Source organism: Lutra lutra, chromosome 2 (assembly GCF_902655055.1).
Source record: "Lutra lutra chromosome 2, mLutLut1.2, whole genome shotgun sequence".
NCBI lineage: Eukaryota > Metazoa > Chordata > Mammalia > Carnivora > Mustelidae > Lutra > Lutra lutra.
This window is the reverse complement of record NC_062279.1, coordinates 16,298,552-16,313,111: the sequence shown is the minus strand read 5'-3', so window position 1 is coordinate 16,313,111 and position 14,560 is coordinate 16,298,552. Positions and strand designations below refer to the sequence as shown.

The 14,560-nt window shown below is 38.1% G+C and overlaps 1 protein-coding gene across 1 annotated transcript in view; it reads right to left on the bottom strand.

Annotated features, from left to right (window-relative positions):
* The window catches only part of C2H4orf47 (chromosome 2 C4orf47 homolog), a 71,020-nt gene that overhangs the window by 12,040 nt on the left and 44,420 nt on the right, over window positions 1–14,560 (bottom strand). The gene's annotated exons all lie outside the window — the stretch shown is intronic.

The following is a 14,560-nucleotide window of genomic DNA, read 5'->3' as shown; positions in this document are numbered from 1 at the left end:
AACCATGGGGAACTGGCAGGATGTGGAGAAGGGGAGCTAGGGACAGTCTTGTACCCTTTGTCTCACCCCCGGTCACAAAGTCATCTCTACCCTATTATCCGACCCTCTATATCTATACCCTACCCTCTGGGTCTGGAGCAGGTAATCTCCCATTGTCCCAAATGGAAGATGGGGCACACATTGTATTGCTCTGGAATTCCCCCCAGACTTCACTGGTTATTTCTAACCCTGACCTGTCTAAGGTTTGGATCCAGTGAGAAGAACCACAACACCTACTTGGCCCCTTAGGCTTTGAGATTGCAACTGGAGCAACAGAGACATTAAAATAAATAAGAAACATAGAGATCAAAGAAATGAATGTATCCAAAATAGACTATATTTTTTGTTCAAATGTCATTTTAAAGTATTTTGTTCTGGAAAAGATTGAAACTTAAAAGTCTGGAAGCTAGGGAAATAAATGGTAATTGACTTAGAAAACTCAAGAAAGCTAAAATCCAAAGCAGCAGTAGAGAAAACTGAAAACCAACCCAATACACCCTCCAGGGTCTTGCAAAAGTGTGGAAATTAATAGCACCAGTATTTCTGGACTAGGGGATGAAGGTGGAATGACTTTATCAGGAGGAGCAAGTAGAATCTGTTTGAGAAATATTCAATCCCCAGAGATGTTCCCTCTCACACCTCATGGCTTTTTCCAGTGAAATTCTGCCAGTTGTTATCTGTAGAGGATTAATCAACACCTCAGCTGGAGTCAGGAAGCACAGCTGAGGACCTGTGTACTGTACTAAAAAGAGGTTAAATTAAGAATGAAAGATTCATGATAAAAGTGTGCATTAGACATTATATTGCATGTTAACATACATCGTATAGTAGTATACAGTAGAATAATAATGAATGGCTTAAGTTCACGTTTAATAATTAGTTTTTTAAAAAGGTAATATGGGGTGCCTGGGTGGTTGAGTCAGTTAAGGTCTGCCTATGGCTCAGGTCATGATCTGGGGGTTCTGGGATGGAGCCCCACATTGGGCTCCCTGCTCAGCAGAGAGTCTGCTTTTCCCTCTGCCCCTCCACCCTGCTCATGCTCTCAATCTCTCTCTCTCTCTCTCTCACTTTCTCTCTCTCTCAAATAAATAAAATAATTAAAATTTTTTTTTTTTAAATAAGACAGTTCTAATCTGAAATTCAAGAGAGATATGGCTGAAATCTGGTAACTCAGACTAAGTGACCAAGGCCTGTGAAGCATGCCCTGAAGTTGCATGTTCATTATATTTAATAAAAATTGTTCTTTCAACAATTACATCTAGAAATTTCAACATGTAGAGAATTAATAACTAGGAATTAATGCAATAATATAAATAGAAAACCCTAAAGACTCCACCAAAAAACTGCTAGAACTGACAAATGAACGCAGTGAAGTCAAAGGATACAAAATGAATACACACAAATTTGTTGCATTTCTATATACCAATAGTGAAGTAGCAGAAAAAGAAATTCAGGATCAATCCCATTTAAAATTGCACCAAAGATAATAAGATACCTAGGAATAAACCTAACCAAAAAGGTGAAAAACGTGTACTCTGAAACCTATAAAATGCTGATGAAACAAACTGAAGGTGACACAAAGAAATGGAAAGATATTCCATGCTCATGGATGGGAAAAGCAAATATTGTTAAAATGTCTATACTACCCAAGGCAATGTATACATTGAAAGCAATCGCTATCAAAATACCAATAGCATTTTTCACAGAACTGAACAAACAATCCTAAAATTAGTATGGAACCACAAAGGACCCCAAATAGCCAAAGCAATCTTGAAAAAGAAAAGCAAAGCTGGAGGCATCACAATTCCAGACTTCAAGTTATATTACAAAGTTGTAATAATCAAAACAGTGTGGTACTAGCACATAGAACAATGGAGCAGAATAGAAAACTGAGAAATAAACCCACAATTATATGGTCAATTAATCTTCGACAAAACAGGAAACAATATCAAGTGGGAAAAGGACAGTCTCTTCAACAAATGGTGTTGGGAAATGTGGACACCAATATGCAAAAGAATGAAACTGAACCACCTTCTTACACCATACAAAATAACAAACTCAAAATGGATGAAAGATCTGAAACCATCAAAATCCTAGAGGAGACCAAGGCAGTAACTTCTTTGACATTGTCCATAGCAACTTCTTACCAGATAGGTCTCCTGAAGCAAGGGAAACAAAAGCAAAAATAAACTATAGGGACCACATTAAGATATAAATAAATGGCAGCCTACTGTATGGGACAAGATATTTACAATGACATATCTGATAAAAAGCTAGTATCCAAAATATATAAAGAACTTATAAAACTCAGCACTCCCTAAAATAAATAAACCAGTTAATGTTGCGGTCCGTTATCAAAGGAATAAGACTGAGACAAAGTGAAAGTTATGCAAAGCCTATTCTATGCCAAGCGTTAGAAGTTAGACTGATCGGCCAGGGGAATGAGACTGAGACAAAGTGAAAGTTATGTGAAGTTTTATTCTATGCCAAGCATTAGGAGTCAGATTGACCGGCCAGGGCCGCCTCTGAAGAGAGCGACCCCCTCCTGATCTCACAGGCTGGTTTTATAGGGCATAACCGCAGACCCAAGGTACGTGGCTTCTATTGTTAAGGCATTTACTCCCGGAACCGATACCGGGAACCATACCAGGAACTCGGGGGTGTTTGTTTATTCCTGGAATGAAGTGTGTGGATGTAAACAACAATATGGCTACCTAGGCAATATGGAGTTGCTCTGGCTAAGCAGGCCCTAATAGTTAAACAGGTTTTAATATTAAATTGGCCCTAACAGTTAAGAAATGGGCAGAAGACGTGAATAGACATTTTTTCAAAGAAGACATATAGAGGGTTAACAGACACATGAAAAATATTCAACCTCACTCCGCATCAGGGAGATACAAATCAAAACTACAATGAGATACCACCTCACATCAGTCAGAATGGCTAAAATCAACAACAGATGTTGGCAAAGATGCAGAGGAAGTGGAACCCACTTACACTGCCAGTGGGAATGCAAACTGGTGCAGCCCCTGTGGAAAACACTATGGTAGTTCCACAAAAAGTTAAAAATATATTTGTATTTCCCTGATGCTGGTGTTAATTTTTTTTTTTATTTGACAGAGATCACAAGTAGGCAGAGAGGCAGGCAGAGAGAGAGGAGGAAGCAGGCTCCCCGCTGAGCAGAGAGCCCGATGTGGGGCTCAATCCCAGGACCCTGAGATCATGACCCGAGCCGAAAGCAGAGGCTTTAACCCACTGAGCCACCCAGGCGCCCCTAATTTTTAAAAAAAGTTAAAAATGGAACAACCTTACAACCCAGCAATTACACTTTGTATAAACAGGTATTTACCCAAAGGATACAAAAATACTGACTTGAAGAGACATATGCCCTCCAAGGTTTATAGCGACATTATCAACAATAGCCAAATTATGGAAAGAATTTGTCCATCAACTGATAAATGCATAAAGAAGATGTGTGTGTGTGTGTGTGTGTGTGTGTGTGTGTGTGTGAGAGAGAGAGAGAGAGAGAGAGAGGGAATGGAATACTATTCAGCCATAAAAAATAATAAAATCTTGCCATTTGCAATGACATGGATGGAACTAGAGAGTATAATGCTAGGCAAAATGAATCAGAGAAAGACAAATACCGCATGATTTCACACATATGTGGAACTAAAGAAACAAAATAAATAAGCAAAGGGAAAAAATAGAGAGAGAGAAAGTAAAAAACAGACTCTTAATTATAGAGAACAATCTGGGGGGAGGGAGTGGGTGATGGATGAAACAGGTGACGGAATTAAGGAGGGCACTTGCTGTGATGAGTTCTGTCTGTTAGCTAACTGAAATTAAAATAAAAACCTAATTTAAAAAGAATGAATGCAATATGAAAATTGTTTTTAATATATGAAGTACAAAAAAAAATAAAAATAGCACTGTTGAAATGAAAAGGAATTAAAACTTAAAAAAATGAGAACGTGTTTTATCCCCTATACTAATATTTTGTCTCTCAGTAAGTTCATACCAGACCCTACATAGGAATTCACGCCATGAACAAAGAATGCCAACCAGTTTTGATTTAGCTCAGAGAATAACACATTTTCTTAGTAAAGAGACTAGTCACTGTGTTTACATTTATAAGCTTATTAAAGCTAACAATGATCAATGAAACCATCCATTAAGATTGAGATCTGGGCTTCTATGAACTTTGGACTCACGATTAACTAAATTACAGGTTTTTTCAGAGTAAACTCGGGATAGAGTTGCTACACTCTCTACCAGGATGGATGTTTGAATAAAAAACAGTTCTAGTTATCACAGGTGTTTGCACCTGTGTAAGCAGAGTAAAAACATACTCGTTAATGTGACACACAGACAATTTATGCTCCTCTCCGAAAGATAATCTTCAGTTTGTCCAACGTGGGAACGTTCCAAGATAAACAGAATGCAACTCTGAGTCTTTTCTATTAACAACTGGAGTTGCAGAAGTTTGTCAAGTTGACCTTTGAACAGATTTTATTTCCACCCTAGAAAAATGCTACTTATAGCCATTACTCTTTACTATCTGTCATCAGAATCTGATGTTCTTGTGCTATGTATGCTGTGCCATCTGAATCATAAGCATTAAAAAGATATTAAAAAAAAAAAAGAGTGAGATGTTTAGATAATTCAAGTAAATAAACCATTTATCTCCTCTAAAGGACCATTTCAAGACCATCTCTCAAGTCTATTCATTTTGGAGAGCACTCAATAAATATTTATTTGAAAACCTACCAAGTAAGAGGTGTTAAATATGAGGTATAACAATATGGACTTTTGAATACTTTGTGTACATTTACAAATGGACATTTGTAAGCAAATTAGAATGCTCCACTGGGCTTAATTTTAAAACAAAGCACCTTTATAAGAAGTGGTTGCTTATAAATAGTTCCTTTTGAATGTTCTAGTAATATTACCAAACATTCATTTCAGAGGAACATAAAATCAGGTATCAACATTACCTTTTTAATTACCTGAAAACTTTGTCTAAATATACAGAGAATGTCCAACAATATGTTTTTCTTTCTCTAGGAACAAAGCATGTCAGCATGTTTTAATTCATGAACACCCAAAGCACAATTCCATTGTCCATTATTCGGACTAATACAATATCTGCTCTTAAGTCCTAATTGCTACCCTTATCATAAGCACCAAGCATAAATGGATTTTAAATTAAGATTATATGAAAAGCCAAATTTTGGGGGATGAAAATTATTCCATTTGTTTATTTATTCAGTTTTTCACCTGGTGAAGGAGTATACACATGTTATTATTTCTGTGCCAAAAGCAAAACTATGTTGTGAGTTTGAGAACTACCTCTCATGAGGCCAAATTCCCATTGCCTCCTTGTCTGAAGTATGGGGGTTGAAAAACACAGGCATGTGGATTAGTCACCACAGGTACATGTACCCATGTGTGTGCATGTCTCTGGTTTATAAAAGCACCAAGGTCAGGCAGCCAGTGTCACATGGATGAAGAGCCTGCTTTAGGCTCAGTCACGACCATAAGTAACACACATTGCTCAGCCTGCCCTTTCATGCATCTGGGCTCCAGCTGCTGGTATCTGAGCTCCCCAAACTCCCAACTATGACCCTTTCAGAACACTACTTCATGTTACAAAGCTTTTCATTCCTCAAAGTACGTGACCCCCTTCTTCCTGATGCTAAACTGCTTTCTGGTTTTTGGACACTAAAGGAGCTGCACTGGTCACGCTTTAAAAATAGTATGTTTCCTTTGCTATATGAAGATACCATTAATGTGTACTTCCAACAGAGCAAATGGATTTGCAATAAGACACCCATATTCCTTGCTTGATTTCAGCTGTGAGCTGTGACATGAGTCAGAGGTGGTGTCCATGACCACTGGAACAGAATGAAACTTCTAATTTGAACCAAGAACCTAGCCACACTGATAGTATGCTGTCACTGAACGGAACAGCCAGCTGTGTTAACCGATAAACACAGTGTCAAGTGCAGGTCTGGACTGTATGGGCTGGTAGAGTCTCAGAGAGCATCTCAGAGATCATCCAATCTTCAGAACTCTCTAGTTCTGAAGATTAAGGAGTTAAAGCCCAGGGGCAGAGCTACAGTTAGAATCCAGATCCTTCTTCAGAACTCTTTCCATGACAACCTCCTTACTTACTCAATACTTAATAAAATCCTTACTTACTATTTTTATTATTCCACACTACTTTTCCTAGCACTTACAGAAGAGGTTATTTTTTATTATAAAGAAAACAAACATTGACTACAAGTTAATACTGGCATAAATAAACAAAAGCACAGAGAGAAAGAAATATAATAGTGTTTAGAATTCATAAAGATTTCCCAAACATATTAATTATTACTAGGGAACACTGATGAGTTGAAATGGGATTTTTTCTAATTGTGTAGCCTTATACAAAAATTAAGCTCTCTGATATTTTCCTCATCTGTAAAATGTTTACTTGGCTAAGTCATAAGGATTAGAAACAATGCATAAATGTAACTGGTATTATGTCATGAATTTTGTAAACATTCAGTTAAAAATCTACACACTCAAATAAAATACATATAGTCAGCAAAGGGAACTTAGTCCTCTTTATAGCTACAAGATTATAACCTGCAGTTTTAGTTGCTGTTGTCATTCTTTGCCTTTGCTTGAATTTTCACTTGGGGTCAACTTTAATTCCATTAGTCTTGTAAATCCTTAGAGTATATAAGAACTGCTTTGAACTCACCATTGGGTATAACAGAATATTGCCAGTGAGTCTTTGGTGCAATTACTTTGCATGAACTCAAGCTTTTAAAATTACTCTCCTCAAATGAAGAGAAGTTCTAGTGAACTTCACGAATCTGATCTGTCTCAGTGTGAAACATCAGCTCTCCTGGGACCATCAGGAATAGTTATCTAGTTCTTGAATCTTCTGGCTTGATGTAGTTGTGCTCATTTAATTGGCTTTTGATTTTTGACACCAAAGGATAATTACAAGGCAAAGAAACACCATTTTGAATTTGGGATTAAATAGTGAAAAGCATACATAGTAAGTTTTTAGGTGTTTACACATTACTTACTAGGAAATGTGTCAGATATTTTTATGTGAATTATCTTAATTTAATCCTTACATCATCCCTATAAAATAGGGATTGTCATCCTAATTTTATGGTTGATGGAACTGAGGTCCGGAAAGATTTCACGATTTCTCTATAGCTTACATCTAGAAGTCTGTAGAGCTAATTTCAGCTCAGTTTTGCCAGTGTTCAGAGCTCATTTTTGTAACCATCATGTTCTAATACCTGGAGTCACGTATATTGAAATAGAACCTAGGAGATAATTTTTACAAGGTTTACTGAGGGCTTTGTTGTCCCATGAAAGCTATATAATCATCCTAAACTAAAAGCTATTAAATCTCTTGTGCAGAAATAATGTAAAGCACACACAGTCATCAAGAGCATGGATTCTAAAACCAGACTACGTTCAAGTTCTGTTTCTACCACTTACCATAGGAGAAACTTGGCCTAACTTCTTGGTGTTTCAGTGTCCTCATTTGTAAAATGGGAAGAAAAATAATGCCTACCTCACAGGACTGCTGTGAAGATTGAATGAGTTCATACACATAAAGCATTTGGAACATAGCAAGAACCATGTTAAGTACTGGCTCCTGCTATTATCTTAGCATTGATAAAGCATTTTCCAGAAAAGGAATTTGTGAATCATCTAAGTAAGGAAGAGCTTTTCTACCCATGATGGGTTTGTTTTTTTAAGAGAGGGAATGGGGAGCAGCAGAGGGAAAGGGAGGGAGAAGTATCTTAAACAGGCTCAAGACCCAGGATAAGCCCTACACAGGGCTCAATCTCACAACCCTGAGAGCAGAGAGCATAACCCTAATATCACAACCTGAGTGAAAACCAAGAGTCAGACGGTTAACCCACTGAGCCACCCAGGCACCCCTACCTACCCATGTTATTTCTTTTGGTCCTAACCATTTCTAATCTCAAGAATCTATTTAACAGGTTAGGACAAATTCATATTTATACTAACAGTATTCTTTTTAAAATAATAGCTTTATAGAAATCTAATTAACTTACCACATAATTCATCCCTTTGAAGTGTCTTAGTATACTCAGTGGTTCTTAGCACATTCACAGAGTTGTCTGAGCTAAATTAGACCTCCTCAATCTAACAGAAGATACAGAGACCACTACCTCTACATTTAGCCAAATCAATAAATACCTACTCACCTCAGTAAGCTTCACAAACAGAGCACTTATCTGCCCTAAGTGCCTTGTTCTAGAGAAAGAGCATTCATTCCCTACTGCTGACCTCTGTCAGAAGGAGGAAAGTTCTATATCATCTCTACAAAACGGCCAAACTTTCACATGGTCAAAGAGACTGTTGGTCATCTATCATCTTCTTGGTCCAAATCATGCCCACTAATTTATTCCTCAAGTTCTCTTCCCAACTTATTTTTCCCATTCTGTCTCTGTCACTGACTCTTTCCAGCCTGCAAGTATGCTCAAGTATCATACACCATCCTGAAAGTACCTCTCTCCCTAACAACTATTCCTTCTCAAGCTACCTTGATAGTGACCTACATCTATCCCTTTAGCACACAAAGGTCTCAGAGTTAGACCAACCCCACTTTCTCAGCATCCCCACCTTACCACTATTAGTAAGTCCTCTTAAAATGGCAAACAACTTCCTAAGGCCAAAGCTATTGGCCATCCTTAGTGAATTGTGGGATTCATTCTATACAGATGAAACTAGGTTAAAATCAACTAAAGGAAACTTGGAGAAGGCAGAGTGGAAATGTTTGCATTTGGAGCAAGCGTTGAGCTGTCAAAGGCCTGCTACGCACGGTAGACTTCCAAAGTCACCAGCACATAGGTCTGGTCTCTGGCCAAAGTCCTTGCCTTAGGAAAAATTACCCAAATTTATTATATCCTAGGAGAAGTTTGATCACTTTTTCACACTACTGTAGATCTCAGCTATGACTGATAGCCTTGTGATCTCAGGCTTTAAAAAAAAAAAAGATCTTCTGAGGCTAAAAAAAAAAAAAAACAAAAAACAAACAAACAAAAAAACCCAAGAAGTATTTTAGTCCAGTAATAGATTGCTAAGAAAAGCTTTGGTTAGCTTGTGTTTGTACCGTGCTCTTGAATTTGTTCCAGATTCTTGAATCTGCAGCTGTTAGTCAACAGGTGAAAGCGGATTCTCTAGGAGGAGTTACCATTTGAAGATTTTGAAATACTGTGACTCACGGATTTTTCTCATTGTCAGCACAGATTCTAATTCTGTCCATCAGCAATAAATTTCACAATCAAAAAAAAAAAATCAGACATTTTCAGGGAAGTTGTTGAATCAACTGACATGTGTGACCAGAGAAAGCGTATCTCCTGACAGAATATGCTCCACTGTCTATCTAATAGAAGGCCAAACGACACAGAAACAGTCTTAGGGTGCCTGGGTGGCTCAGTGGGTTTAGTCTCTGCCTTCAGCTCAGGTCATGGTCTCAGGGTCCTGGGATCAAGCCCCACATCAGGCTCTCTGCTCAGCAGGGAGCCTGTTTCCCTCTTTCTCTCTGCCTGCCTCTCTGCCTACTTGTGATCTCTCGGTCTCTGTCAAAGAAATAAATAAAATCTTAAAAAAAAAAAAAAAAAGAAAAGAAACAGTCTCACCCCACCGAGAAAGTGCAGGTGAACTGTGATATCACAGCAGGAAATAGAAACTTTTAGCTCTAGTATTAATTATATTTATACTTTGCCTATACTTATGTAAAATTTAGATGACATGTTGTCCCATCTCATAAAACTATAATTTGTTATAGGGAAAAGAAAACATTAAAATAAGCTGATTTTGGTAAACCGGTGTGTCAGAATCAGGAATCCTGTCACTGATCAGTTACGGAGTTTTTAAAAAGTTCCTGAACTTTCCCATGTTTCAGTTTTCTCCTATACCCATCTAGAAGATAAGTTTCTTCATAAAATTCCACAATTCTCAATGCCATTAAATATAAGTAGGAATATTTCACCAAGAGCTTAATTATTGGGGAAATAAATACATTAGGGAGGGAGGAAATTGAACATCCCTCATTAAGTGTTCCGATTATAATCGGGGCGCCTGGGTGGCTCAGTGGGTTAAGCCGCTGCCTTCGGCTCAGGTCATGATCTCAGGGTCCTGGGATCGAGCCCCGCATCAGGCTCTCTGCTCGACAGGGAGCCTGCTTCCTCCTCTCTCTCTACCTGCCTCTCTGCCTGCTTGTGATCTCTCTCTGTCAAATAAATAAATAAAAATCTTTAATTAAAAAAAAAAAGTGTTCCAATTATAAGCTTTACCAATTTCAGATGGGATAATGAGCCATTCAGTGTCACAGGAGCAGGAACAGAGACAGGTAGGCTCCGCAAGCATAATGCATAATTTACAGATTTTTCTGTACATCATGACACTTCATTTCTATGTATTGAAAGTCTGACTGTTGTAGAAGACACTGAGTACTCAACAGCAGCCAACAGCTCATGAGAGCCTCAGAGGACCAGGTCGTCCTGGTCTCACTCAGAAGAATGAGGTTTTCCCCATTTGGGAAGTCTAAAGGAAATTTCATTATACTCTCCCTTTTATCGAATTCTAATCTATGTTCTGGGCAAGCAAATAATCATCTTACTTGACTTTACAACTTGGCAATGAGGAACTTTAGGGTCAAGATGATAGAGCGAGAGCACATGTAAGAAAAACACTTATGGGGCGCCTGGGTGGCTCAGTGGGTTAAGCCTCTGTCTTTAGCTCAGGTCATGATCCCTGGGTCCTGGGAACGAGCCCCACATTGGGCTGTCTACTCAGCAGGGGGGCTGCTTCCCTTCCCCTCTCTCTGCCTGCCTCTCTGTCTACTTGTGATCTCTGTCAAAAACATAAATAAAAATCTTAAAAAAAAAAAAAAAAGAAAAAGACTTATGCTCTCTACAATAAATGGTGGGTCAATCAGATAGCCATAATTTTTAAAATGGATATTGACACATACCTCATACTCTATAAAAAGATCAATTCCAGATGAATTAGCAAATCTAAATATGAAAGGTAAAACAATCCAGTTTTTAGGAAAAAAAAAAAAAGAATGAATCATTTCACAACATTGCAAAAGCAGACACAGGGTGTCCATTCCCAAAGAGGGAAAGGGGAGCACCCATGTGTGGGGGAGCACTGGCAGCAGTAAGCAGCAGAGCCTGAGCCGAGTAAGGAGGGTGGCTCTGTGTGGGACTGGCTAGTGCATGGTGTCAAAGTTCAGGGGGATGTGGAAGTCTTCTACACAGACAGGAGGCCCAGCATAGTGTTCACAGAGCCCAAGAAGGGGAGGAGGGTATCTAAGTGGAGAACAGGCCCAATACAGGGTTCAAAGTCAAAGGCAAAGTTAGGAGGGAAGAGGCAGTGCAAGGTATTAGAACCTAAGTGGATGGCAAGGACATCTCCATGGGACCTGGTGAGAGACTGGCATTGAGAGAATGGATATTTACAAAGGTATTGCTCATATACATAAATATAGGAAAGATCATGAGAGTCAACTTTCTCACTGTTGATTAAGGGAAATTACAATATGGAAAGAGAAAACTAGAAACAGCACTATGATGTTGGACTGGAATTGGAGGTATCATGAACTCAATATATAGAGATAGATACAGAACTAAATATGGATGCGAATGTCCATGTGTTCATATGTAGATATGGGTATAGATGTCAGTATGTATGTGTACATGTATATCCAGGCGATTTCCAGCTCTATCCACTAAGATGGCCTGGGAGCAGCTATACCCAGATAGCAACACTCACACCTAACACTCACATCCTGGTTTCTAAATACAATACCATTCTCTTCTAAAACAAACCAAGGTTCCTCAAGGGAAGGGCTGATTTCAAGGCTAGGGCAGGGAAAGTATGGGATGAGACGGGAACATCTGGTTGTCTAGGCAAAAAAATGAAGAAATGTTCCAGTAATAAAGGGGATATGTCAAATGTACATAGAAGCCAGATAAAGAAACTCTCACTGACCCCTCTAGGAAAATTTAAGCAACAATATCAATCATGTTAGCAACAGAAGATAATCCATTCCCACTGAATAAAATGGAAAACTCTGAATTTACGAGACTCTGATTAAAGTCATGACAACTACATGCAGTGCGAGAGTTTGAACTGGACCCTTTTGTTTAACGGACAATATTGGGAGAATCAGTGAAACTTGAGTGGGGTCTGAAGGTTAGATAGTAGTAATGTATCAGTGCTATTTTCTGGATTTTAATAACCAGATTGCGCTCTTAACGAAGAATGTCCTTATAAGTACATATCAAAGCATTCAGGAGTGATGGGACACCATGTCAGCAACTCTCTCTGAATGGTTCAAGAAAAAATGAAACGTGTAGCTCCAACTTCAAGTGGATGATAATTTCAAAAATTTAAAAAAAAAAAAAAAAAAAAAGGAGACCCAGGGCACCTGGGTGGCTCAGTCAGTTAAGTGTCTGCCTTTGGCTCAGGTCATGATTCTGGGGTTCTGGGATTGAGCCCCTGGGACCAGGCTCTAGGGAGCAGAGCCTCCTTCTCCCTCTCCCTCTGCCTATCACCCTCATTCTCTCTTTTCCTCACTCTCTTTCTCTCTCACTTTTCTCAAAAATAAACAAAATATTTTTTAAAAATCAAAACAAGTATATAAATAAATAAATAGGAAACCAAAGAGTCAAAAACACCAACAGAACTAAGATATTTAAGCCCATTTTCACAACTCAATTACAGACCTATTTTTTTAATACAGAGAGACCTAAAAAATGTATAATTTTGAGTAAAAAGAGCAAGCTGCAGAATAAAAGAAAATTATGATATCATTTATGAAAATTTTTAAAACAAACAAGAGCAACCATCTACATTACTCAAGAACACACATGTAATTACTATAAAAATGTAAGAATGGACTGTAAGGCTATACTCTAAATTCATTATAGTGGTTTCTTGTGGGAAGAACATGGGGAAGGAGGAACAGGATAGGCAGTGGTAGGGAGTTCACGTCTATGTAACGTTTTAATTTTTCTAAATAAATATAAGCCAAATACGTCAATAGAATTATAACTGTTAATTCTGGGAGATAGAAGCAAAGGGTTATTACATCATTCTTTGCACTTTCCATTATTATTAAATTTATCAAAAAATAATTTAATAAATAAAACATAATGAGGACCTCACATTTTACAGGCCATCTAAATGTGCATTTACTTAGCAGCCTGTAAAATTTTTAGAAGTTGGACAAATGCATCAAGAAAGTTGATATACAATACAAATTAGACAACACACTTCCCTACTTTTTAAAATATAGATTTTTTCTGATATTTGAGCTAGAATCGTTGACTCTTTTTCAACTGAAGTATCAAATCTTTTTAAATGAGCAAAAGTTATCAACACTGTTTATGAAATCTCACCTTAGACTCTGAGGTTTAGAGCTGCTGTTCATGGTCGTCCTCCTACGCAGCTACCCTCCGTACCTGCTGTAGTGGGACAATCACACAGCATCCCAGTAATCCTCAGAACAATGTTGTTGGTTCCCAGTTGTACAGATAAGTAAACTCATGCTCACATTGGGGAGGTCACTGAATCACTGCTAAATTCAGAATGGAGTTTCAAGTACTGGCTGTGATAGACGACAATGGCTTTAAGTGATCCTGAGTATTCAGATAAGATTTCCTCAACATACATTCAGAAATGCAGTGAAGGCCCCCAAAGAAATATGTCCATCATCCACCCTCATTTTTCAGGGACATGTTCTCTTATTAGAACTTCCAGGTTCTCTCTACCAGAGAGGGTCTCCATGTGTAACTGTTGGTGGGAGGCCCTACACAAGAGGCCTCTTCTGAGGGGATGCCACTTACATCATAGACATCTTTATTATTTAAAAGATTTTTCTTAATGTATTAATTTTTATAACTTTGTAGGCTCCAAAGATGGGCTTTTTTATGTTAATTACAATAAGTTTTTGACACATTTTTTTTCTTCTGAGAATATAGATATGATTTAGTTTACAAAAGAAAAATGTTTGAGGGATGCCTGGGTGGCTCAGTTGGTTGGCGACTGCCTTCTGCTCAGGTCATGATCCTGGAGTCATGGGATCGAGTCCCGCATCGGGCTCCCAGCTCCGCGGGAGTCTGCTTCTCTCTCTGACCTTCTCCTCGCTCATGCTCTCTCTCACTGTCTCTCTCTCAAATAAATAAATAAAATCTTTAAAAAAAAAAAAAGAAAAAGAAAAATGTTTGAAATCCAAAGGTCTTGTTGATTTAACTTCTCAAATAAACTGTCCTAAGTAAAGAACTGCTTTCTGATTGATTGGGAAGTATCTTAAAGTATGAGATTATAGCACCTGGTAAATTTGAGTTTGACATTGCAACTTACCATCTTCTTTTTATATTCTATACTAAATAGTGTAGCAAAATCCTCCCATTTAAATCCCCAAGAAATTTCTGTATAATAACAAATATTCACTTGC